The sequence below is a fragment of the Epinephelus fuscoguttatus genome, linkage group LG17 (genome assembly GCF_011397635.1).
Source record: "Epinephelus fuscoguttatus linkage group LG17, E.fuscoguttatus.final_Chr_v1".
Classification (NCBI taxonomy): domain Eukaryota; kingdom Metazoa; phylum Chordata; class Actinopteri; order Perciformes; family Serranidae; genus Epinephelus; species Epinephelus fuscoguttatus.
In genome coordinates, this window is record NC_064768.1 from 8740951 (window position 1) to 8765595 (window position 24645).

The 24645-nt window shown below is 42.5% G+C and overlaps 1 protein-coding gene across 2 annotated transcripts in view; it reads left to right on the forward strand.

The window, feature by feature from the left end:
• Positions 1-24645, forward strand: part of LOC125905328 (glutamate receptor ionotropic, kainate 5-like) — a 369618-nt gene that overhangs the window by 196647 nt on the left and 148326 nt on the right. The window lies entirely within an intron of this gene.

The window sequence follows — 24645 nt, forward strand, 5'->3', positions numbered from 1 at the left end:
TTAATATTCGGTGGAACAGATTTGGACATTTGCGTTCTCACGTACAGCCTCTCTGGGGAATGTCTAGATGAGTTCAGGTTTGCAAGATTGCATTTTTCCACAGCATGTGGATCCTATGACCCTCTATTTCGGAAGCTTGTGTGCAAACCACCAAGCCACCCGAGTTACATGCCAGCGTTGGTCAACTGATCAGTACACCACTGCTCCACAGTTCTTGGATGGACTGCCATTAACTTTGCCAATCCCCTGACTTTTCATCTAACTACATCTGTGTGCAGTTAATACTTGTTATGTAACATTTATAACATGCTATATGATATGATTTTGCACTTTAACAAACACAGTGTCCCTTCATATTTTTGGGAATCTGTCCACAAGAACGGAAATTGATTCCATGGTGTCATTTCTTGGCTCTCTGCACATCATTGCATCTCATAAGTAGTCAGGTTTCCATCCATGTGGTGCAAATTTTAACCAGTTTTTTTTATTTGTTTTGAAAATGAGCAAAAGAAAATGCAAAATTTTGGTGTCTTTCATGCTAAGCAGTAAGTGGCACTATTCTCATCTGGAGAAAAGAAGAAAACAAGATGACTTATAGGGCTCGACAGTGCGAGCGTTTCACTCGCATTTGCAACTAAAAATAGGTGTGTGCGAACTGTAAAAAATATTTGGGGGCACATGTGCACATAAAAAAATAGCCGAAGCAGCCTATATTTTTGTCAATAAAAAAATATGATAATCTAACCGCAAATGCTGGAGGAACTCCAGCTGCCTTCCCTCTTCCCTCTTCCCTCTTCCCCGTGTGACACGGTTATGGGCGGTTTTCCAAGCCACTGTCGGCACAATGAATATTAGGGATGCACCGAATATTCGGTAACCGAATATATTCGGCCGAATATTGCAAAAAAACACACATTCAGTATTCGGTGGAAGTTAAAAGCAAGGCCGAATAATAGTGGTGTGTTTTGATAACGCAATCAAACAGCGTGCCGTGACGGGCGGAATAAAATGTCGGCAGTGTGGCGATCCGTCCGTCACCGCATTTGCGACTAAAACTAAAGTGCTGTGCGACACCTCGGCGCGTCCAATAGCAGAGAAGAGCCTGAAGTAGACCTGGAAGCGGTCACCGTGGAGCTGTAGCTCCTGAACGAGCCTGTACTCCCCCAAATCCTGTCTTGCGCGCCTTGCTCTCCGCTTGCTCTGCGCCCTATCCCGCGGTGGGCGCCGTGAAAATCGCGCTCTGTGTGAAAGATGCTTAAGTCCTGCAGAGTTTCAGAGGACCTGTAGAATGTTTTAGGATAGTAATAACATTATATAAGATAATCATATTGCAAAGATAATATGTATATATAAGATAATAACATTAAAGACAAAATTAAATTGCAATACTTTTTCAAAACTTGATGATTTTACATTTCTGTACATTTTGTATACAAATTCATTAAATAATTTTGCTTGTAAATGTCTATTTGCATCACGTTTATTACGGAAAGCACATTATTTGATCAATTTATATTGTGCCCCTAAAGTTCTTTGTGCGCTCCTTACTTTTTCAATTTAGGAGCACATGTGCTCCTTGGGGAAAAAGTTAGCGTCAAGCCCTGACTTACCTAAAAGAGCTCCAGTCAAACTTCAAACAAAGGAAAACATTGGGTGTGTAATAACAGAGCACATTGGACAACAGAAACAGGGAGTTCTGAACAACTAAAATAACAGCTTTATGCTCTTTAAAGGGTTCTAGTAACAGCTCTTTGTGCAGATATAAGCATTTTAAAAGCCAACAAAAGACAATGAAGAGAGCTTCTAGTGGCCAAAGCAATGATGATTAGTCTTGATTGTACATTATCATTTTTAAACTGAAGATATTTCCATTGCATTAAGTTGCATTTAGCTTTTATCGATACACCAATTTTTCCACCTCCCTCAACTGTAAAAACTTTATTTTTTTGCAGTGTTTTGGGATTTTTTTTTATTTTTATTTTTGGCATTTCCCCTCGGTTTTTTTATGTGCAAATTTAAAATATGGGTAAAAAAGAGGTGGATGAAAATGCACCATCAGATCCAGCTAGTGTTTTTTTTTTTTTTCTTTTGGCGGGGACTTGGCAAGGACAGTAAGTTTGTTGGTTCTTGACTTGCGACTTGATCAGGACTTCATAATTAACCAAAGCTCCTGGTAGAAAGTGTCATCATTTACTCAGAATCCTATTCTCTGTATTAATCCTCCTCTCCCTCTCTCCACTGTTTGAACGTGTTCACATATAAAATCACACACTCTTCCTCTGCACCACCTCTATTTTTGAACGCTCCTCCCTCACTTGTTACTCCTCCGTTTTGTTGTGTTTGTATCACCCTCCTCTTGTGTTTCCTTGTCGTTTTGTTTCTCCTCTCACCACCCACAGCTGTCTGTTTGCCATCTTGATTCTTCTCACACTATCTCTTTGCTTTGTTTGTCTTTTTTTACGAGCCCCTTGAGGCTTCCCTTTGTCTCTGCCGCTCGCTCGCTCACTCTGCGTCTCCATTTCTTCTTCTTCCCTCCTCATTTTGTTTCTATCCCAGGTTGGATCATTTGTAAGTGCAAATAAACCCGGCAGAAACTGGATCAGGGAGGGTCTCCGTGACTTCCCTTCATGATTAATTGTGAGGCCTGAGTGCTGCGCTGCTATCAGCACCTCTTACTTACGTCCTCATCACAGCCCGCGGAGGAAGATTAACTCCAATAAAAGCAGAGACTTAACGCTGGAAGTAAAAGTTCAGCTCTCTCCTCGCAGCAGATAAGGGTTTTATTCCCGTTCATCTCTCAGCCCCGATGGCCTCCAGTTCAAATCCCTGGTGCTGTTATCACTCGGCGCTTCGGCAGAACTGGTAGGCAATTACATACAAATTACCATGGCAACTGGGTCGCCTGGTGATGTGTAATGGCTCACCTTTCACTCTTCCATTAATACCAGCTGACTGCACCACACACACTTACATTTGACATCTGCGTACACACAGGGTGAAGCAAACACTCTTTTCATGTCTGATGAGTGGAGTTGCAATGAAAATTACAGACATCACACTTTCCACTGCAATAAATGATTTTATGGAGCAAAAAAGACAGAATACAGAGCAGGACTCCGGTCTCACAAGTTACATTTAAAGGGAAAAATACTTCACTTCAAAAAAAAAAATTCACACTCAATTTAAAGGGAAATTTCAGTTTATTTCAACCTGTCTCCTATCACCCTAAATTTGTTTCAAGTGACTAGTGACATAAAAATAATAGTTAGCATGTTAGCCGTTAGCCTAGATACAGCCGGGGCGCATAGTAGCGTCAGACCTGTTAAAATGTAAGTGAACGGGCAACCTTCAAGTGCAAAGTTAGTCCACTAAACAAGCTTTTTTTCCACAAAGACCGCCTCATATCGTTAAGATAAATGTCAGAGAACATATAGAAAACGACATGTAAACGTGTTGTCTTACCTTAATGGTGTGGTGCCATGTTTGTTTACCATTTAGCTCTGCTTTCCAAAGCGCAGCCCAAATATCGCAAGAACAAACAGCGATCTCATACCGTGCCTGAAAACTCGCGAGAACAAGCAGCAACAGCTGGAAGACAGAACCGGACAGTAGCCTGAAAGGTTCATTCATTTATTTTATGAAAGATTTATAGAATAATGGCTGACTTTTTGCCAGACTTTGACTTTGTGGAGGAGGAATTTGATTTTGCAGAGTTTGATGGCCGCCCCTTATTTATTTGAGCCAGAATACACTGACGAAGAGCTTCGTGAAATTGAAGAACGGAGGAGGAGAGAGAGAGAGGCGCAACAGGTAGTGGATGAGAGAGGAGGAATGGCTGCTGCAAGGCTGCTTAGCTCTGGAGATTGGTGGTGTACCTGTGAATGCTGTGCCCCAGTGCCCACAGAAGAGGAATGCCTCTGTTGCAAGGAATGGGACTGGTTGCAGCCTTATTTTCAAGGTCAGGATGTGACTGAGGACGAGACACCTCCACCTGGAGTAGTATCCAGCTGGGCTTTATCTAGAGCTCGCGAGATTTCAGGCACGCTATGAGATTGCTGCTTGTTCTCGCGATATTTTGGCTGCGCTTTGGAAAACAGAGCTAAATGGTAAACAAACATGGCAGCACACCGGTAAGGTAAGACAACATGTTTCCATGTCGTTTTCTATATGTTCTCTGACATTTATCCTAACGATATGAGGCGGTCTTGTGGAAAAAAAGCTTGTTTAGTGGACTAACTTTGCACTTGAAGGTATGCCCGTTCACTTACGTTTTAACAGGTCTGACGCTACTATGCGCCCCGGCTGTATCTAGGCTAACGGCTAACACGCTAACTATTATTTTTATGTCACTACTCACTTGAAACAAATTTCGGATGATAGGAGACAGGTTGAAATAAACTGAAATTTCCCTTTAAAGGATGTGGTTTTATTCTGTATGTTTTTGGTGTTTTCTCACCAAAAAATCCAATAAAAGACCAAACCAACAATGCATTAAGTCGTCTCTTAGTATTTTCTGACTTCCTGTCTGTGGCTCTGAGCTTCAAGACCATTGGTTCCGACTGACAAAGTAAATCTTTTAAAAACACCTCACAAACATATAGTGTGATTTAAAAAAAATTCTTGATGCTCAGAAGTCTAGTGTGCTTCATTTTTGTGACTTAAAGGCTTCAGAAAACATACAAGACACATTTTTAGTAAAAGTCATAAGAAGAGAAGCTTGTAGGTTTTATCTAAACAGAGTTATTTGTATTATAAAAACTGTCGTGGCGGCTCTAGGACAAGTGCACTTACATTGATCACTTCCATAAAATAAAACGAGAAACTGGAGAAGATTGAAAAAATTGTTAAAATTAAATTAGGGAACTGATCACAGATGTATTGTCTATGTGTGTTTTTACATCTGTTGTTGCTTTTAATTTGCAGCTATACTTTTAATGAAGCTGATATGTCATGACAGTCAAGAACATCCCCGGCAGCCAATCAGTGTTGAGCTGCAAGCGATAGGACCCAGCGAAATACCGCTTGACTTTGTGTGTAAACTCGTCGCTAGCGAAAAAACAAAACAAAACAAAAAACAGGTCGGGTGTCAACACACCTTAAGTCAATTTCGAAATCAGCTGGGCAAGTATTTGTTTTTGTCAAACAAATAAGAGGAAATTTGTTAGGGACTATTTTCAACAGTGAATTTATCCACATTTGCTGCTCCAGGGAGTATTTGGCAGCAATTTGTCCTTGATCATTTTTAAAATCTATGTTTTTCTCAAGGCAGTTTTGTATGGATATTTAAAGTGGAAACAGACAAACAAGAAAGAGAGAGAAATGATGTCTGGCTGCTAGCCTGACTGGATCCACACCAGGCAGCTTTTATTTTCTTGGGAGATTGTTTCCGGTGGCAGACAGAATTGCATAGTGAATCCAAAGATTATAGACCTTTTTACTGTTAAACGTACTGTTGACTGTCATCAGTAAGTAAGGTAAGTAAAGTAGGCTTAGCTAGGAGGAAAACTCCTTCAAAGACATTAGCTAGCGCTAGCTGGGAAGTTTGGTGGCTTATTTTAGACAATGGAGGAAGATGATGCAAGTGGTGCATTTAGAAATACTCATTCCGAGTGTCAGTGTGCACTCTAGCACTAGTCAACTGTCAGTCAGACAGCCAGGTTCAGGTGCATGAATGTTTCCTTTCAGCTGCATTTCTCTCTTCAGGTGATGGAAAATCTAATTTAGTTCCACTCCAACACATTCAGCTTTAAACAAATTTTCAAGGTTTATGATTCAGTAGCTGAGGAATCAAAAGGACTGTTTGAAAGTGTTTTTGTCACTCAAGGACTCAGGTCATGGTGGGAAACTGCCAGCAGTCAAATGCTGGTACAGTTTGTCCTGCGGTGTATGCTGTACTGGGCTGATTTACCTGCTGCGATGGCAGGGAACCAAACATCGAGCTGTTCTTTTATAAACAGCTTCCAAAGCCACAATTATTTTTCATAGAGTTATGAGCTCATGCTTTTTTTCTCTCTTTCAAGTTAATGAGTGAATCAATGGGAAACAATTCAGAGATTATGTTGTCACGTACAAATACATGACTACTTCTGCATCAGCTTGCCTTATAAACAATGACATCCAACAGTCTCTTTATTTACTCAACAAACAGTGACAAACTATACCTGAACAACATTTTAAAAGTGCATTCTTAACGAACAAAGAACAAAGAAGAAGAAGAAGCAAAGCTGTGAGCGTGATGTGTCCTCAGATGGCTGAAGTGCTTCAGTAGCTTCTCTATCTTATTCTTGGAAACAAACCCTCCAGAAAAAGCAATTATAACCAGCACTTCACATGAGCAGCAATCAAATCACAAAACAAGAATGACTCAGCCGTAATTATCAATCACCTAAGTCTAAGGAGCAGATTCATCGCTGTCATGCTGAGAAGCGACCCAGATGAGATCAGAGATGGTGACTGTAATTAGAGCAAATTCGTGTGATTGTTGCAGGTCTCCGGCCGAGCCGCCACGCCAGCTCACAGGTCAATAAATCCTAGTCTAATGGCAATTAGTGTTCAGAGGAGCTGATACCAGAAGAGAAACAAACAGGAGTCAATCGGTGTGTCAGAGGGCTGACGAAGAAATTACCACTGCAGAGAAACAGCAGACTGTTGATTCAAAGTATTCAGTTACAAAAACATGAAAAGTTTGATATTGACTGGTTTGTGTCTGAAGGAACCAGCCCGCCCTCACCTGAAAAATGGATTTATATGTTGTTGGTGCAAGCTGTTTATTATGATCCATATTTACCTTTATTGTTAGGAGGCAACCTGCCGTGGCTGCAGTAATTATGACAGAAGCAGAGGCGTAAGTCAGATGACTTAGTATTAAGGGCGCCAAAGGCTGCATAGTGTATAGAGATTGGCTGGTGGATGGGTCAAATCAACACAGTACTTTCATCGAGGAGACCATTGTTTGTGTTCTGTGTAAAACCAAAAGCTGTGTTAACAAACCCACTGCAAAGCTTCACTTAGCAACCCAGTCTTACTCCAATGTTGTTGAAATCTGGCATTTGGTCAGTGACTTCCGGCATCGGACACTGATGAAAAAGCTATTCTTTCACATTTGCATGAACATTTGCATGGGGAAATGTGGCAGGACAACAACAAAAGTTAAGGCAGCGGAAGTCCAGATAGGGTGGATAGGAGGAATGGTGGATGGCTCAACCACAGACTTATACCGAGGAGGCCAGTAAGATTGTGTTCTTTTTTCCTAAACTCAACCATTTATGTGTGTTGGCTTAATGTAACCATCTTTGTTTGTAGTTGAAGAAAAAAAACAGTCAACTCGTGGTGTTGTACTGAGGTAGTATGCAAACTGTACATTTCCTGTGAAACAGACAATGCATGTCAGAGGCAGAAAAGTCCTTGACCAGAGTGAGAATGTGTTGCATTTGGAAGCTAAGCCCCAAATAAATGCCTAGTCCACTTTACTAGCCAGGTGTGGCCACACATTTTTACAAATAAACTCTGGTCTAAATTACATGCCAAGTCTAGTGGCCATTGATGCTGCAAAGCAATTCATTTTTATTGAAGTTCTTTGGATGTACAAAACCTTTTAAAGCCGACCAGGTCATCAGCTACTGGACTGAGAAAATCCTTAGTTGCTTAGTGCATAAATGTTTAAAATGTGTCAGTATGGACATGCTACCGATTGTCATCTTGGTTCAATTCTCCACAATTGAATCATTCAATTTATTTTACTGAAACCATGTAGTGCTGACGTATTACGGTAAGCGAGTTGTGTCATTTCCGGTGTTTCTGTGACAACGTCTCTGTACTGCTCTGGTGAATTCTAGTAGCCTGTTTTCTCACTTCAGTTGCTTTAACGTTGCTTTAACGTCTACTTCAAGTCTTAACGCACACTAGTTCTGTTTAAGCACTTATAGCTCTCCTCCTTTCTACGACTTTCTCGCTAATCTCTTAGCTGTTGTTTGCACGTTACTAGCCTTGGTAGCTACATTAGCTTTAAAGTTAGCGATGGCTTCTCCCTCTGCTCTCTCTTGCTCAGTGTGCCAAATGTTCAGTTATGCCTCTGTCTCCTTTAGCGACAGTGGTAATTGTAATAAGTATAGCTTATTTGCTGCGTTGGAGGCGAGGCTTAGTGAATTAGAAGCGCGGCTCCGCACCATGGAAAACCATTCAGTAGCTGTGGTAGTTAGCCAGCCCCCTGTAGCCGGTGCGGAGCCACATAGCATAGCCTTAGCCTCTGCTAACTGTCCTCCGGTAACTCCCGTTCAGCCAGGAGGTTGGGTTACGGTTCGCCAGAAGCACAGCTCCAAGCCGAAGCCCACGGCTCACCACCAGCCTGTTCACGTTTCCAACCGCTTTTCCCCACTCAGCGACACACCCGCTGAGGATAAAACTCTGGTTATTGGCAGCTCTATTCTGAGAAACGTGAAGTTAGCAACACCAGCGACCATAGTCAAATGCATCCCTGGGGCCAGAGCGGGCGACATTGAATCTAATTTAAAACTGCTGGCTAAAGCTAAACGTAGATTCAGTAAGATTGTTATTCACGTCGGCGTCAATGACACCCGGTTACGCCAATCGGAGGTCACTAAAATTAATATTGCCTCGGTGTGTGAATAAGCAAAAACGATGTCGGACTCCGTAGTTTTCTCTGGACCCCTCCCAAATCTGACCAGTGATGACATGTTTAGCTGCATGTCATCATTTAATCGCTGGCTGTCCCGGTAGTGTCCAGCAAACGATGTGGGTTTCGTTAATAATTGGCAAACTTTCTGGGGAAAACCTGGTCTTATTAGGAGAGACGGCATTCATCCCACTTTGGATGGAGCTGCTCTCATTTCTAGGAACCTGCCAAACTTTATTAGTAATTTAAATCCCTGACAACCCAGAGTTGACACCAGGACTCAGAGTCGCAGTCCTATACGCCTCTCTGAGCTTCTAGTGCAGTTACCCAGCCATAGTTTTCATAATTTTATACAAACGGTGTCTGTCCCCCGACCACCTAAATTATTTAAATCTAAAATTAAACAAAGAGGAGTTGTGCATAACAACCTCATAAAAATTAAAACCTCTTCTGTGACAGAAAGACAAAACAGGAGAATTAAATGCGGACTGTTAAATATCAGGTCTCTATCGTCTAAAGCAGTGTTAGTAAACGAATTAATATCAGATAATCATATTGATTTACTCAGTCTCACTGAAACCTGGCTGTGTCCAGATGAATATGTAAGTCTAAATGAGTCCACTCCTCCCAGTCATAATAATACCCACATTCCTTGAGGCAGCGGCCGAGGAGGGGGGAGTTGAAGCCATTTTTAACTCTAGTCTGTTAATCAGCCCTAAATCTAAACTAGATTATAATTCATTTGAAAGCTTTGTTCTTAGTCTTTTACATCCGACCTGGAAAACCTCGCAGCCACTTTTATTGTTATAGTGTACCGTGCTCCTGGCCTGTATTCTGAATTTGTATCTGAATTCTCAGAGTTTTTATCCAGTTTAGTTCTTAAATCAGATAAAGTTATTATTGTAGGCGATTTTAACATTCATGTCGACGTTGATAATGACTCCCTGGCTACCGCGTTTATCTCATTATTAGACTCCATTGGCTTCAGTCAGGGTGTACATGAACCCACTCACTGTTTTAACCATACCCTCGATCTAGTCCTGACGTATGGAATTGAAATTGATAATCTAAAAGTCTCTCCACAGAATCCCTCGCTATCGGATCATTATCTGATTACTTTTGATTTCTTTTTACTCGATTACACGCCACTCAGCAACAGTTACTATACTAGATGTTTATCAGATAGTGCTGTCGCAAAATTTAAGGAAAAGATTACTCCGTCATTAAATTCAATACCAAGTCCCTCAGTAACAGAGGTTTCCTGTACCGACTTTGATCATTTTGTCGATAGCGCTGTAGGCTCGTTGCGAACATCACTTGACTCTGTAGCTCCTCTTAAAAAGAAGTTAAAAAAGCAAAGAAAGTTCACTCCTTGGTATAACTCTCAAACCCGTAAGTTAAAACAAATATCGCGAAAATTTGAAAGGAATTGGCGATTAACCAAACTGGAAGAATCTTGTTTAATCTGGACAGACAGTCTCAGAACTTATAAGAGGGGCCTCCGCAATGCCAGAGGAAACTATTACTCAGCATTAATAGAAGACAATAAGAACAACCCCAGGTTTCTTTTCAGCACTGTAGCCAGGCTGACTGAGAGTCAGAGCTCTATTGAGCCTTGTATTTCTTTAGCCCTTAGCAGTAATGATTTTATGAACTTTTTTAATGACAAAATTCTAACTATTAGAGGCAAAATTCATGACCTCCTGTCCTCAGATAGTAGGCCTACCCATCTAACCTCAAACACAGCTGTAAAACCTAATATACAGTACAGGCCAAAAGTTTGGACACACCTTCTCATTCAATGCGTTTTCTTTATTTTCATGACTATTTACATTGTAGATTCTCACTGAAGGCATCAAAACTATGAATGAACACATGTGGAGTTATGTACTTAACAAAAAAAGGTGAAATAACTGAAAACATGTTTTACATTCTAGTTTCTTCAAAATAGCCACCCTTTGCTCTGATTACTGCTTTGCACACTCTTGGCATTCTCTCCATGAGCTTCAAGAGGTAGTCACCTGAAATGGTTTCCACTTCACAGGTGTGCCTTATCAGGGTTAATTAGTGGAATTTCTTGCTTTATCAATGGGGTTGGGACCATCAGTTGTGTTGTGCAGAAGTCAGGTTAATACACAGCCGACAGCCCTATTGGACAACTGTTAAAATTCATATTATGGCAAGAACCAATCAGCTAACTAAAGAAAAACGAGTGGCCATCATTACTTTAAGAAATGAAGGTCAGTCAGTCTGGAAAATTGCAAAAACTTTAAATGTGTCCCCAAGTGGAGTCGCAAAAACCATCAAGGGCTACAACGAAACTGGCACACATGAGGACCGACCCAGGAAAGGAAGACCAAGAGTCACCTCTGCTTCTGAGGATAAGTTCATCCGAGTCACCAGCCTCAGAAATCGCAAGTTAACAGCAGCTCAGATCAGAGACCAGATGAATGCCACACAGAGTTCTAGCAGCAGACCCATCTCTAGAACAACTGTTAAGAGGAGACTGCGCGAATCAGGCCTTCATGGTCAAATAGCTGCTAGGAAACCACTGCTAAGGAGAGGCAACAAGCAGAAGAGATTTGTTTGGGCCAAGAAACACAAGGAATGGACATTAGACCAGTGGAAATCTGTGCTTTGGTCTGATGAGTCCAAATTTGAGATCTTTGGTTCCAACCGCCGTGTCTTTGTGAGACGCAGAAAAGGTGAACGGATGGATTCCACATGCCTGGTTCCCACTGTGAAGCATAGAGGAGGAGGTGTGATGGTGTGGGGGTGTTTTGCTGGTGACACTGTTGGGGATTTATTCAAAATTGAAGGCACACTGAACCAGCATGGCTACCACAGCATCCTGCAGCGACATGCCATCCCATCCGGTTTGCATTTAGTTGGACGATCATTTATTTTTCAACAGGACAATGACCCCAAACACACCTCCAGGCTGTGTAAGGGCTATTTGACCAAGAAGGAGGGTGATGGAGTGCTGCGGCAGATGACCTGGCCTCCACAGTCACCGGACTTGAACCCAATCGAGATGGTTTGGGGTGAGCTGGACCGCAGAGTGAAGGCAAAGGGGCCAACAAGTGCTAAACACCTCTGGGAACTCCTTCAAGACTGTTGGAAAACCATTTCAGGTGACTACCTCTTGAAGCTCATGGAGAGAATGCCAAGAGTGTGCAAAGCAGTAATCAGAGCAAAGGGTGGCTATTTTGAAGAAACTAGAATATAAAACATGTTTTCAGTTATTTCACCTTTTTTTGTTAAGTACATAACTCCACATGTGTTCATTCATAGTTTTGATGCCTTCAGTGAGAATCTACAATGTAAATAGTCATGAAAATAAAGAAAACGCGTTGAATGAGAAGGTGTGTCCAAACGTTTGGCCTGTACTGTATATTTAGATCGCTTCTCCCCAATTTCTCTTCAAGAATTGACCGCATTGATTTCTTCATCTAAATCATCAACGTGTCTCTTAGACCCCATCCCAACTAGGCTACTTAAGGAGGTCTTTCCTTTAGTTAACACTCATATATTAGATATGATCAATATATCCTTATTAACAGGCTATGTACCACAGTCTTTTAAGGTAGCTGTAATTAAACCTCTACTAAAAAAGCCCACCCTGGATCCAGAGGTGTTAGCCAACTATAGACCAATATCTAATCTTCCCTTTATGTCAAAGATCCTTGAGAAAGTAGTCGCAGACCAGCTGTGTGATTTTCTCCATAATAATCCATAATAACAATCTATTTGAGGAATTTCAGTCAGGATTTAGAGTGCATCATAGCACTGAGACAGCACTAGTTAAAATTACAAATGACCTTCTGATTGCTTCAGACAAAGGACTTGTCTCTGTACTTATTTTATTAGATCTTAGTGCGGCGTTTGACACAATTGACCATCAAATTCTACTGCAGAGACTGGATCACTTAATTGGCCTAAAAGGTTCTGCACTGAGCTGGTTTAAATCTTATTTATCTGATCGTTTTCAGTTTGTTGGACGTTCATAATGAATCGTCCTTACGTACCAAAGTTTGTTTTGGAGTTCCATGAGTTCTGTGCTCGGACCAATCCTATTTACTCTATATATGCTTCCTCTAGGTAACATCATTAGAAATCACTCTATAAATTTCCATTGTTATGCGGATGATACACAGTTGTATTTATCGATGAAGCCAGAAGAAAGTAATCAATTAACTAAACTCCATAACTGCCTTAAAGACATAAAAACCTGGATGAGCACCTATTTCCTGATGTTAAATTCAGACAAAACTGAAGTTATTGTTCTTGGCCCCAAACAACTCAGAGACTCTTTATCTGATGACATAGTTTCTCTAGATGGCATTGCTCTGGCCTCTAGCACTACCGTAAGAAACCTCGGAGTAACATTTGATCAAGATCTGTCTTTCAATTCTCATTTAAAACAAACCTCACGGACTGCATTTTTTCATCTGCATAATATTGTGAAAATTAGGCCTATCCTGACCCGAAAAGATGCAGAAAAATTGGTCCACGCTTTTGTTACCTCAAGGCTGGATTACTGTAACTCTCTATTATCAGGTAGCTCTAGTAAGTCCTTATAAACTCTCCAGCTAATTCAGAATGCAGCAGCACGTGTACAGGAACTAAGAAACAAGATCATATTTCTCCTGTTTTAGCTTCTCTGCACTGACTCCCTGTAAAATCCAGAATTGAATTTAAAATCCTACTGTTAACTTATAAAGCTCTAAATGGTCAAGCTCCGTCATATCTTAGAGAGCTCATAGTGCCATATTATCCCACCAGAACACTGCGCTCTGAGAACGCAGGGTTACTCGTGGTCCCTAAAGTCTCCAAAGTAGATCAGGAGCCAGAGCCTTCAGCTATCAGGCTCCTCTCCTGTGGAATCATCTTCCTGTTACGGTCCGGGAGGCAGACACCGTCTTCACATTTAAGACTAGACTTAAGACTTTCCTCTTTGATAAAGCTTATAGTTAGGGCTGGCTCAGGCTTGCCCTGTACCAGCCCCTAGTTAGGCTGACTTAGGCCTAGTCTGCCGGAGGACCCCCCTATAATACACCGGGCATCTTCTCTCCTTCTCTCTCTCTCTCTGTCTCTCGTATTCTATTACTGCATCTTGCTAACTCGGCCATTCTGGATGTCACTAACTCGGCTTCTTCTCCGGAGCCTTTGTGCTCCACTGTCTCTCAGATTAACTCATATCGCAGCGGTGCCTGGACAGCGTGACGTGTGTGGTTGTGCTGCTGCCGTGGTCCTGCCAGATGCCTCCTGCTGCTGCTGCCATCATTAGTCATTAGTCATACTTCTACTGTTATTATACACATATGACTATTGTCACACTTGTATACTGCCAGATATTAATACATACTTTCAACATATTGTACCGCAGTAGCCAGAACTATAACTATAATATTATTACTTTCAATAATGTTGTTGTAAGCTACTGTCATTACCTGCATCTCTCTCTCTCTCTCTCTCTCTCTCTCTCTCTCTCTCTCTCTCTCTCTGTCTCATTGTGTCATGTGGATTACTGTTAATTTATTATGCTGATCTGTTCTGTACAATATCTATTGCACGTCTGTCCGTCCTGGAAGAGGGATCCCTCCTCAGTTGCTCTTCCTGAGGTTTCTACCGTTTTTTTCCCCCGTTAAAGGGGTTTTTTTGGGGAGTTTTTCCTTATCCGCTGTAAGGGTCATAAGGACAGAGGGATGTCGTATGCTGTAAAGCCCTGTGAGGAAAATTGTGATTTGTGATATTGGGCTTTATAAATAAAATTGAATTGAATTGAATTGAAACCATGAGCATCCTTTCACTTTCATTTTTTCATTTTTTTCGTTTATCCGGGGCCAGGTCATGGGGGCAGCAGGCTGAGCAAAGCATCCCAGACATCCCTCCCCCCAGCAACGCTTTCCAGATTTTGCTAGGGGACCCCAAGGCATTCCCAGGCCAGATGAGATAATGTAATCTCTCCAGCATGTTGTGGGTCTGCCCCGGCGCCTCCTATCAGTAAGATGTGCCTGAAACACCTCCAGCAGGAGGTGCCCAGGAGGCATCCTAATCAGATGTCTGAACCACCTCAACTGACCCCTTTTGGGAGCAGTGGCTTTACTCTGAGCTCCCTCCTGATGTCTGAGTTCCTTACCCTATCTTTAAGGCTCAGTCCAGCCACCCCACAGAGGAAACTAATTTCAGCTACTTGTATCTGCGAGCTCATTCTTTCAGTCACTACCCAGAGCTCATTACCATAGGTGAGGGTTGGAATGTAGATGGACCAGTAAATTGAAAGCTACACCTTCTGGCTCAGCTTAGCCTGGTTCCAGACCATAGACCCCGCCCACTCAACTGAGTAGGCTTGCATTTCTGGTCTGGCATACTTCAATGAATTTGTGATTTATCTCGTCCAAACGCTGGACAGACCACTGAACGCCGGGGGTCTAGCGATTAGCCAATCAGCGCCACACTGATGTCAGGCTGTACGCCGGTGGTTAACTGGTGAGGATAGCAACAATGGCGACCGGTACAGATCCTACAGACCACATTGACGATGCTATAGAGGTATTTCGCCACTACTCGCATTAATGGAGGACCAAATTAAGGAAGCTGTTAAACTGGATTTAACAGCGATGCAGCTGGGCGTGCACGACGACGGAGGCATTTTAAACGGGCAATGCTCGCTTGTTCTCGGCACCCCCGAGGCATGGATACTAATGACATCAGATTCTGGGTGAGTCGTTGATCTCTACTGATTGGTTAGGGAAAAAATCAAATTCCCTCCCCCTTGTAAATCGCCTTCAATGGAAGCCATGTCAGACTGAAGGTTCTGGGAGCTTCAGTCTGACACTCAGGCTAGGCTCAGCTCCTTCTTCACTACGACAGACTGATGCAGTGCCTGCATCACTGCAGAAGCCTAACCAAACCGCTAATCCATCTCACACTCCATTCTACTCTCACTCGTGAACAAGACCCTAAGATACTTGAACTACCTTGTTGAGGCAGTAACTCTTCCCCAACCCACAAAGGGTAATCCACCAGTTTCCCGCAGAGAACCGTGACCTCAGATTTGGATGCGCTGCTTCTCATCCTGACCGCTTAGCTGCAAACCGCCCCAGTGCATGCTGGATGTCATGGTATGCTGAAATCAACAGAACCATATCATTTGCGGAAGCAGAGATGCAATTCTTAGGTCCCCAAACTGGACCCCTTCCTTCCCCTGGCTGCACCTCGAGATCCTGTCTATGAAAATCACAAACAGGATCGGTGAAAAGGAACAACCAACACCCACTGAAAATGTGTTTTACTTTACACCGAGTATGCGGACACAGCTCTCACTTTGGTCATACAGGGACTGGATGGCTCATAGCAGCGAGCCCGGTACCCTGTACTCCTGCAGTACCCCCCACAAGACACCCAGAGGGATGCGGTCGTAAGCCTTCTCCAAGTCGACAAAACACATGGTGTTTGGTCCACTGTTCCCTGGCCAGGACGGAATTGCATTGCTCCTCCTGAATCTGAGGTTCGACAATTGGTCGGAGCATCCTTTCTAGCACCCTGGAATAAACTTTTCCGGGGAGGCTGAGCAGTGTGATAGCTTAATAGTTGGAGCGCACCGTCCAATCCCCTTTTTTGAAAATGGGAACCACCACCCCAGTCTGCCACTCCGCAGGCACTGTATCCAACCTTCACGCAACACTGAAAAGGCGTGTCAGCCAAGACAGCCCAACAGTGTCCAGAGCCTTCAGCATCTCAGGGCAAATCTAATTCATAACCAGCTCCTTGCCACTAGTCAGCTTTTTGACTACCTTAGCAACCTCTGCCAGGGATATGGGTGAGAGTTCCCCTGGGTCTTCAGACTCTGCCTTCTCTGTGGTAGACGTGACGTCCATGTTCTGGAGTTCCTCAAAGTGCTCCTTCCGCTGGCTGATAATGTCCCCAGTTCAGGTCTGCAGTTCTCTTTCTCTTCTGAGCACAGCCTGAGACAAGCCCTGCTTTTCCTTCCTGAGGCATCTAACGGTCTGCCAGAACTTCCTTGAGGCCAACTGAAAGTGCTTCTCCATAGCCTCCCGGAACTCCTCCCACCCCCAGGTTTTTGCTCCAGCGACCGCCACAGCTGCAGCTCTTCTGGCCATCCGGTACCTGTCTGCTGCTTCAGGAGACCCCTGGGCCAGCCAGACTCGAAAGGCCCCCTTCTTTAGCCTGATGGCCTCCCTCTTAGGTTATCACCATGTCAGGCACTGACAACCTTCTGACCACAGCTCTTAGCAGTCGCCTCCACAATGGAGGCTTTCAACATGGATCATTCGAATTCTAAGTCCCCAGTCTCCCACAGGATGCAGGAGAGGTGGGAGTTGAAGACTTCATGGACAGGGCCTCAGCCAGATGTTCCCAGTTCACCCTCACTACACATTTGGGTTTACCAGGTCTGTCCAGCAGCCGCCCCCACCATCTGATCCAACTTATTCACCAGGTGCTGATCAGCTGACAGCTCTGCTCCTCTCTTCACCTGATTGTCTAAGACACACGGCCACAGATCTGATGATACAACCACAAAGTCGATCATCGATCTTTGGCCTAGGGTGTTCTGGTACCAGGTAAACGTATGAACCTCCCTGTGCTCGAATCTGGTGTTTGTTACGGCCAGTCCATGATTCGCACAGAAGTCCAATAACAAAGCACCATTCGGGCTCAGGTCAGGCAGACCATTCCTCCCATGAGCACCAAAGCATAATTTATGCAGCACAGTAAATAGTAAATGGACTTGAATTTTTATAGTGCCCCTCTAGTTGTCCCACCTCTTAAAGTGTTTTTAAAACTACATGCCACATTCACCTAATCACACACACATTTGCACACTGGTGGCCATGGCTATCATACAAGGTGCTGCTCATTAGTTTAACATTCACACGCACCATGGGTGTGTGAGTGCGCCATTGACACACCACAAACCATTTACACACTGATGGCTGTGCCATAACTGTGAATGGTGTGTGATTCAGTAGGTTCCCAAGGATACTTAAGAAGTCAAACCACCGATCTTTCCATTAGTGGACAGCCCACCGTCCTCCCTTTTAGGTGGCCATAAAGTCTAAATATATGTCCATTCCTAGATCATTTATATTCCTTTATTCTGAAAGGGTTCAGCCATTCAAAAGAATGAAAACAGTTTTTTTGTGAAAAAATTACCCAGGTTGTGAATATTTTCCTGTGAAGTCTAATGCTTACTGTATGCTAACTTCTTCTGTCAGTGGAAGACTGCGCTGGGTCTCTCTGTCTGGGCGGCTGTGGTGCAGGAGGTAGAGCAGGTAGTCATCCACTAATCGGAAGCTCCACAGTTCCATCACCAGCTTCCCCAGTCTGTGTGTAATGGCGCGTTCCAGGCAACCTGTAACTCATGTTTTTACAACCTTCTACCTAGGGCTGGGTGATAAATCAATTTTATCGATTAATTCGAATTTGTAGTTTAGGCCGATTTGTTTTGATGAAAATGGAGTTTCTATTTAAAATCCGCCACCGCTGCTCCACTCTGGGCTCCCGTAGTTCAGAGTGGGCTCACCCCTTCCTACCGCGCGCTTGATACACAAACAACATGGCAGGGAGTGCTGAAGAACTCGTTCAAGAAAGGGAACGAGTTCTTCAGCGCTTTTGTGTGCACACCTGTGTCTATGTCTGTCTGTGTGTGTGTGTGTGTGCATCAGGGCCGAACTCCGCCGTGCGCGACACAGAGAGCAGAGGAGGATTTTAGACGCGCACCATGTAGGGACATAAATGACATGCCGTTGTGTAAATAAGATAAATAAGTGTTACCAACGCCAAGCTCGAAGACCCCCGAACCGTAGTAAAGGGACCTCCGAAGACCATTAGCTCCTTTAGCTTGTGTAAGCTCGTTGTGGCAACAACACATAAACAACGGGACTTTGTCAGTGTTAAAGAACGGCACTTTATTTTCAGCAGTGCAAGGATGATGCACAGCCTCTCTCATCAGTGTCTGACTTTTACATAGAGGGAAATAACTCAAAAACAGCATGCAGAACTGCATAGGCTTCTTCACTGTGGCTGCTCGATGTAAACAACATAACACATGCCTCACTTTCTTCCTGGGGCGCATCCATCTGACGTCACACACCACACCCGGCGCGCTAACGTCTCATACCTCCTGCATCAACTACACACATACACAGCTCCACACACACACACACACACACACACACACACACACACACAAAAGCCACACACATCAGGCTCAGCCTGTAACATAAGGGTATTTAGTTTGTTTAATAAAAGGACAAGGTATAGACCTGTTCTATAGGAAAGGTAACCTTAAATGACTTCTGTTGTGATCCAATATAATGGTAGGGGAAACACTGCCGTATGATAAGAAAGGGGTCCGGTGGAAAGCGATCACAGATGCAGTCACCATGTATATTGCAAGAGATATGGTGCCCATGTATAGGCTACCATGGAAAAACTGGGGTTTATTCACATGCTGAAAGCCCCAGGTATGTGCTACCAGGCCGCAATTTTTTTTTTTTTAACTAGGAGGGGAAAAAAATCGATTTAAATCATGAATCCGATTTGTTGTGAAAAAATCGGAGATATTTTTTTAGGCCATATCGCCCAGCCCTACTTCTACCCGTGAAACTGCACTGGAACGGCAGTCAAATCTGTAACTTACCACCTGTGAACTTGTACCATATTGATGTACTCCCAGTTACGCTTTCTGATGTCATACAGCCCTCTAAACCAATTACCTTACTCATCTAAACAACAATGGCAGCCCTATGGATGCAGTGTTGATGCAGGTGATACATGGTGAGAATAAAAATAGGTTTCCAAACACACAGATAACGTAAAATAGAAGTATTATAGCATACCTCTGATTCACTCAAATGAGCAAGGAACCAGCACCTTTGGTGACAGAAGTGATCATAAACAAACATAAACCCCACATGGTCCGCCATGTTGCTTTGAGAGTTTGGCGTGACTTGGCCTGGAACACTATGAAGTCATGAGTCGTGACTTGAAGTGGTGACTTACGGGCTCAGAAACTTGCCTGGAATGCAGCATAAGTATTCTTGGGTAAAATACCAAAATTGTGAGTGCATAAATGGTTCACTGAGTAGCAGGTTGCACCTTGTATGGTAACCTCGGCCACCAGTGTATGTGTGTGTTAAAGGGTGAATGTAACAGCGCTTTGACTGGTCAGAAAACTAGGGAAGCACTATACAAATAAAAGTTCATCTCTCTTTCTTACATTGCATGAGGTTGGCTCTTGGCACTAGATAACATAAATAATTCATAATTGATATATTATCTAATAGCCTAATTTTTATATAAGTAATATTCATACTGGTATAAATAAACAATTTGACAGTATTTTCCATTTTTGCTGAGCAAGAATTTTGTGTATAAGGAAGTAAAGGGCCCGTCCCTTTTAGACATCTGTCCCAAATATACAGCAGTTGAGTTCAGTTATTGAAGAAATAGAAGCCAGAGCCATTAATTAATATTTTTACAGTACTTATTTTAATGCGATCCATAATCTTTTTTCTAAATCTTACCACATAGTTTTGGTGAGTAACTGTGACCTTTACACAACATTTACCATGTATTTAAAACTGCAGCCAAACTGCAGCCAAAACATTAAAACCACTGACAGGTGAAGTGAAAAACTTTCATTATTTTGTTCCAATGCATTGTTCTGCCGGGAAACCTTTGGTTCTGGCATTCATGTGGATACCACCTGACATGCTTCACCCACTCAAACACTGTTGCAGACCAAGGCCACTCTCCTAGTTCCAGCCTCGCCGACCCTGGAATTAAATGCATATTTCCCCCATTTGCTCTCTGGTTGTACCTACCAGCTCCTGTAGCAGCTTTTCTCTCTGCTCCTATGGCAGCTAAACTTTTCTCCTCACCGCTGATGCAAAGAGAACTCTGTGGGCCCTATTTAGATGGTCTAAAGTGGACGGCGGATGACGCATAATACATGTCGGAAGTGTCATTGCTATTTAGATGCAGGCGCAGTTGTCATTTTCACGCCCTGTGCCCTTATCGTCTAACTAGCAAATGAACTTGCGCTTCTGTGGGTGTGTTGGTCTAAAAATGAGGAGTGGTCAGGCGCAGTCATGGCGCGTTGCTAGTTAGATGAGGTAAAAAGCAATTGCGCCAGTGACCAACAAAAACCTGGTCTAAAGTCAACGGCGCAGTATTTCGCTGTTAAACAAGTTAGTAATATGCGTCTCTAGGCGGGTGCACAACGCGCGTGCACTCTGCTCAGACACACACGGAGCAGCCACACATATGCAAAAGATAACAAATAAAAGGTGAAAGGTTATTATTGTGCACATTAAAATATTTATCAGAAACACGTCTTAATGGTCAGTCATTAATCAGAACGATCTAATCCCAGTAATAATGATCATCATAATCCGGGAGGTCCAAGCTGCAGTGTCCGAATATACAGAACTGCAAGCAGACCTCCATGGGCTGATGATGCATAGCCTGTAAAATGAACTTGTCTTTCGCAAATGAATTGTGATCATTTTGTTCAGGATGCTGGAGAGGGAGCTGGGCTCTCTAACCTCCTGGGTTAAAATAAAATTGAATAACTTACAATTTGTTGACAGCGTTTCTCCCGTGTTTGTGTGCTCTCTCTTTCTCTCTTGCAGTCTCACTCTGTTTCTTTTCTTCTGGCTTTTCTAAGATGACAGATGCTGAATATATACTCCCTATCTGATGCTGTGGCTGTTTGTGGTTGGCTGAGAGGGATGTGAACTTATTAGTTTGCAGCTGTGTGTTGGGTTTCCATTATGCATGCCAAACATGCCAAATGGTGCCAATCCCCTTTGATCTGACATCAGATGTGACGGGACAGTCGATATAGAGATACATTTATCGTCTCCTCAGCTGTAAAACACTCACTCTTTCCAGTTGGTAGGTCCGCCATCTAACTAGCTCTCCACCGTGAGCTCCAATCGCGCCTCTTTTAAAGGGAATGAGAGGTGACATTCTGATTGGCTTATTGAATGATACGCCCAAAACACACCCATGACTAATTCACAGAGTAAGTCCAACCCTTTTAGACTCTCCGCCATGGCGCACAGTCTGAAACGCGCTGTCTAACTAACAAGTGACTGGGACACGCCCATGCGCCGCACGCCTGGCGCTTTGCATTTTAGACCATCTAAATAGGGACCTGTAGCTGTTGCTGTGTCTTGTGTTTGACAAAGATTGGATGAGGAGAGAAGCATTGCTGAGGTTGAGAAATATCCCAAGCTAAATGACCCATAATACGGTCACTATAACGACAATGGCCAAAATGATATTGCCTGGCAATCATAGCTCTGGAGATTGGCTCTTCAGGTGAGAAATCAAGTTTAATTGGGGGCTGTCACTGCATTCCTATGACATTGTCAGACTCGTGATGTATATATATATATATATATATATAGATATATATATATATATATATATATATATATTAAAAAGGATCAGCAGCAGAACCAGAGATATCACCTTTTTTTCCACACATTCTTTTTTTTCCTTATTAAAACATGCTGCCTACATTGCAACAGTACAGTTTAGTAGGAAATTCAGATGTCATATGCAGTTAGCCTCTAGCCTGCAGCAGGCATGAGTAAAGATCTGGTAAGCTCACTTCCTTCCAACTCCACTTCTTCAGATTTTTTTTACTTTTCAAACTTACAGTCCTCAGACCCAACCAATGCTGACTTAAAGGCCACTACTTTTAAAACATGTAAGTAGATCTCAGCAATGCCTGGAAACACAATTTGATGGGGGAAATAACCTGTGCATCTGCACAGAATCACTGGGTAGATGGATACACTGTTGTCAGTCAGGGAATAGTAACACCATAAAACTCACTCTAAAACCACAAGTCACTCTTTCCACACTTCTGTTAGTGTACAGTTTTGGTACGGTGATGTACAGACGTACTCCAGGACCATGTGACATCCCTGCTGGGTGTGGTTACAGGTGCAACTGAGGACACCCAAACAACTGCACCCATTAATGATACTGGCTGTGTTCAGAGAATTGTGTTACATTGCACAGCTGTTCATCCTATTGTGTCTGTGCTGATGTAAAGTGGCGACTTTCAGTGTTAAAAATCAAAAGAGCACAACATAAATCTTCAAGTGACATCAGCATGCAGATACTCTCTCCTCCGGCAAGATTTAAAATCAAGTCAAGTGCATAAATATTGTAGGGAAGTAGTTTAACAATTCAGTGGCATCAGTGTCCTTCAGCTGCTGCTAAAAACCTCCATGAATTATTTCAACCTGTGCTATCAGTCATTCTGAAGGAGTCATTAGCTTATGTTCATCAGTAAATATCTGTGAACTACAGAAGAGCCAGTGTATAAAGGGTAGTTTGTCACCTCAGGACAGCTGTAACATTAATCCTTTAAAAATTAGTTCAAAGTACATTTTTCACATTCTGGGCATGAGTCATTTTGTAAGTGAAGATGTCAGTTTTTATTAGAAAAGGCAAGTGTCTCATTCTGATGGAAAATCTAAACTGAATATAAATTTAATTCATTTAGTCAAGGAAACTTCGTGCCCCTCTGTTTGACCTCTCAGCCTCATAAAGCTACTAGCTCACTTTTAAAGGTCAGAAACATTAGGTGATATGCAAAAAATAAAATTAAATAAAAACGTAAAACAGGAATGGGAAGAGAAGAAGACATTAAGAATGGAAGCAGAGAGAAACGACCCACCAGAGAGATGAGAAATAAACAAACCCTTCGTTGGCCTGGAGCTTTAATCTGAAGGATTTTACTGTTCGAGAAAAGCACCCGCTTTTTACAAACACGCCCTACGGCTTGACTTTAACAAAGTGTCTGTGCTAAATGACTCTAAAACTACAACTGCAAGGGTTTGTCCCTGATTTGAATGTTTCTATATAAGCATCCAATGTGATTGAAATAGCCAATCAGGACCATTTAGGTAAATGTAAATGGGAAAAAAGGTAAATGCATAAAATTGCTAAACCGTGTTGCAAGAATTTCTCACAGATTTTTAATTTAATTTTTATTTAAAAAAAAAAGTGACATGTTTTTAAATTAAATTCATATAAATTTATAAATTTAACACACACGTGTGTGTGTATACACACACACACACACGTGTGTTAAATTACTTATATGATTAAATGTCTAAACCAACTAACAGTAAGTAGGATTTCACTTTTATTTTTTTATTCTTATTTTTTTTTTTTTTTTTACCAAGAGGCAGAAGCTGTAAACTAAATCCATAGTACAGACTAATTCCAAAGCAGTGTTTATACTTGTGCGTCGAATCAACACCGTACCTACGGCATGTCGCCACAGAGCCCACATTGTAACCTACGCCATAGCCTGACGTGCACCTCCCCAGAAATGTAACTACATGTCCTGGTGATGCAGACCTCCTGTCTATTTTTGTAAGCTGTAAACAGTTTCTTTCAGTGGAAGCAAAGCTTTTATTTAGTTTTATTTCACAGATAAGAAACAATAAATTGCAAAGACAAAAACATCCACAAAATTGAATTTTATGTCTTGTGTGTGATTTATCCTAGCTTCATATGAGTAGAAGAAATCTCTGCTAGCTGCTAGGCTAATTTATACAATGTAAAATGCCTTAGGCTTTTGCTAATAACATGCTAATAACATGTTGTATTTGTGGGGAAAATGTGTCCAGCAAAAGACAAGTGTTTGTCTGTGAACACTAAGACACAACTGGTGTGTAGCACCACTGAGCACTAAAGTCTAAAGTAACCAAAGCAGTTCTGTGGCCAACCTGCACGTGCATTTGGCATCTACGTGGAAGGACCACCAGGATAGTCTGTAATCCTCATTCAGAAAGGGAAATTGGAAGACCGTCCTGATGCTAGTAAGCCAGTTAGCAACACATTCCAGTGTTGAAAGAACAACGTGTATTAACCGTGCATCAGTGAACAACAACACAAACCATCAGTATATGTTTCTGCCAAACAGCTCAATGGCTAAAATAAATTAT